This window comes from Ascidiella aspersa, chromosome 5 (assembly GCF_963924565.1).
Source record: "Ascidiella aspersa chromosome 5, kaAscAspe10.2, whole genome shotgun sequence".
Taxonomy (NCBI): domain Eukaryota; kingdom Metazoa; phylum Chordata; class Ascidiacea; order Phlebobranchia; family Ascidiidae; genus Ascidiella; species Ascidiella aspersa.
In genome coordinates, this window is record NC_139451.1 from 10,608,475 (window position 1) to 10,610,974 (window position 2,500).

The 2,500-nt window shown below is 60.4% G+C and overlaps 2 non-coding genes and 1 pseudogene across 2 annotated transcripts in view; all 3 read left to right on the forward strand.

Moving 5' to 3' along the window:
* The window catches only part of LOC146143262 (small subunit ribosomal RNA), a 1,811-nt gene extending 876 nt beyond the window's left edge, over positions 1 to 935 (forward strand). The window contains exon 1 of the ribosomal RNA XR_014500303.1: positions 1 to 935. This exon is cut by the window's left edge and continues 876 nt beyond it. This is a non-coding gene — a ribosomal RNA (small subunit ribosomal RNA).
* Positions 936 to 1,182: 247 nt separating this feature from the next.
* Positions 1,183 to 1,336, forward strand: LOC146143263 (5.8S ribosomal RNA). The gene has a single exon (XR_014501043.1). It is a non-coding gene; the product is annotated as a 5.8S ribosomal RNA (ribosomal RNA).
* A 248-nt stretch (positions 1,337 to 1,584) lies between these two features.
* Positions 1,585 to 2,500, forward strand: part of LOC146143264 (large subunit ribosomal RNA) — a 3,679-nt pseudogene continuing 2,763 nt past the window's right edge.

Consider the following 2,500-nt stretch of genomic DNA (forward strand, 5'->3'; position numbering starts at 1 on the left):
CAGACGGGGGCATTCGTACTGTGCCGTTAGAGGTGAAATTCTTGGATCGGCGCAAGACGAACGACTGCGAAAGCATTTGCCAAGAATGTTTTCTTTAATCAAGAGCGAAAGTCAGAGGTTCGAAGACGATCAGATACCGTCCTAGTTCTGACTATAAACGATGCCAACTAGCGATCGGGGGGCGTTAGTTTTACGACCTCTCCGGCAGCTTGCGGGAAACCAAAGTCTTTGGGTTCCGGGGGAAGTATGGTTGCAAAGCTGAAACTTAAAGGAATTGACGGAAGGGCACCACCAGGAGTGGAGCCTGCGGCTTAATTTGACTCAACACGGGAAATCTCACCCGGCCCGGACACAGTGAGGATTGACAGATTGAGAGCTCTTTCTTGATTCTGTGGGTGGTGGTGCATGGCCGTTCTTAGTTGGTGGAGCGATTTGTCTGGTTAATTCCGATAACGAACGAGACTCTGGCTTGCTAACTAGTTACGCGACCCAATCGGTCGGCGTCTAACTTCTTAGAGGGACTAGTGGCGTTTAGCCACACGAGATTGAGCAATAACAGGTCTGTGATGCCCTTAGATGTTCGGGGCCGCACGCGCGCTACACTGACCGGATCAGCATGTGCTCGCCTTGGCCGACAGGTCTGGGTAACCCGCTGAACCCCGGTCGTGCTAGGGATAGGGAATTGCAATTATTTCCCTTGAACGAGGAATTCCCAGTAAGCGCGAGTCATTAGCTCGCGTTGATTACGTCCCTGCCCTTTGTACACACCGCCCGTCGCTACTACCGATTGAATGGTTTAGTGAGGTCCTCCGATTGGACCTGGCGCGGCCGGCAACGGTCGAGCCGGCGTCCGAGAAGACGATCTAACTTGATCATTTAGAGGAAGTAAAAGTCGTAACAAGGTTTCCGTAGGTGAACCTGCGGAAGGATCATTAACGGTCTCGCAAACGCTTCGGCGAACGCGAAACTCGGACAAGCGAGAGAAAAAGTCTTTGCTACCCGGCGCCCGACCCGCGAGGAGCGGCGCGCCGGCCGGCGATTCGGTCACCCGGTAATGTTTGCGCGTCGAGTGCCGCGGTGCCGCGCGCTCCGGCTTCAAGCGTCGGCCTGGCCGACCGCTCGGCGCGGTCTATTTTGTCACCCTATAGTGCGAGGCACTGTGCGAGCGAAACAATCGTGGATGGCTCTTGGCGGTGGATCACTCGGCTCGTGAGTCGATGAAGGACGCAGCTAGCTGCGTGAATTAGTGTGAATTGCAGGACACATTGAGCATCGACGTTCTGAACGCAAATTGCGGCCTCGGGTCAATCCCGGGGCCGCGCCCGCCTCAGGGTCGCGTTGCAAACGTTCCGCGCGGGGATTTCTCCGCGCGGCTGCTGCGGCGTCGGACGCGCGAGCGCCCGTCCCGCTCAAGACAGCACGGCACGATGCGCGACGATCGCGACCAGAATCCCGCGCGGCGGCGGCGAGTCGACCTCGAAGAGGCCAACGGCTGGCGGCTCAAGGGCGGGAATCGAGGTGCGCGGCGGCGCGCGGCGCCGACGGCGAGCGCGGAACGGGAAGAATAGTCCCGGTCCTTACTTTCGGCCTGAGGTCGGACGAGGCTACCCGCTGAATTTAAGCATATTACTAAGCGGAGGAAAAGAAACTAACGAGGATTCCCTCAGTAACGGCGAGTGAAGCGGGATGTGCCCATCGCCGAATCCGCGCGCTTTTAGAGTGCGCGGAATTGTGGCGTACGGAATTCGTCACGGCGCGCTTCGCCGGTCGCCCGCGTCCTTCTGATCGAGGCCTTTTCCCAGAGCGGGTGTCAGGCCCATGGCGGCGACAGGCGGGCGCGCTACGGCGTCTTCCCAGAGTCGGGTTGTTTGGGAATGCAGCCCAAAGCGGGTGGTAAACTCCATCTAAGGCTAAATACGGTCACGAGACCGATAGCGAACAAGTACCGTGAGGGAAAGTTGAAAAGCACTTTGAAGAGAGAGTTAAAGAGTACGTGAAACCGTCGAGAGGCAAACGGGAGGGCCTGTCGGGTCGCCCGGTCGCTTTCAGCCGGCCCCCTGTCGGCGACGTTGTCGTGCGGACCCTCACGGGCCGCCGGCGGCGCCGCCCGATCGGGGACCAGCGCACTAGCGCCGGGCGAAGGCCGCGACCGTCTGGACGGCGGCGAGAAGGCCGCGCGCAAGGTAACCCGGCCTCGGTCGGGTACTATAGGCGCGCGTGTCCGTCGGCCCGCCGTTCGGGCGAGGAGAGATCGCCGCGTCTGCCCTTCGGGGCCGAGCGCCCGGTGCCGGCTGGGGCGTCGTGGGTCGGGGACTGTTCTCAGTGCCCAGCCTCTTCGTCTCGGTCGCGCTTCCGGTGTCGTTTCGCGAGGCGCACGGGGTCCGCGGCTGAAGTCAGCCACCTTCCCGACCCGTCTTGAAACACGGACCAAGGAGTCTAACGTGAGCGCGAGCCACGGGGCAGTACGAAACCCATGGGCGCAGTGAAAGTGAATGTCGGC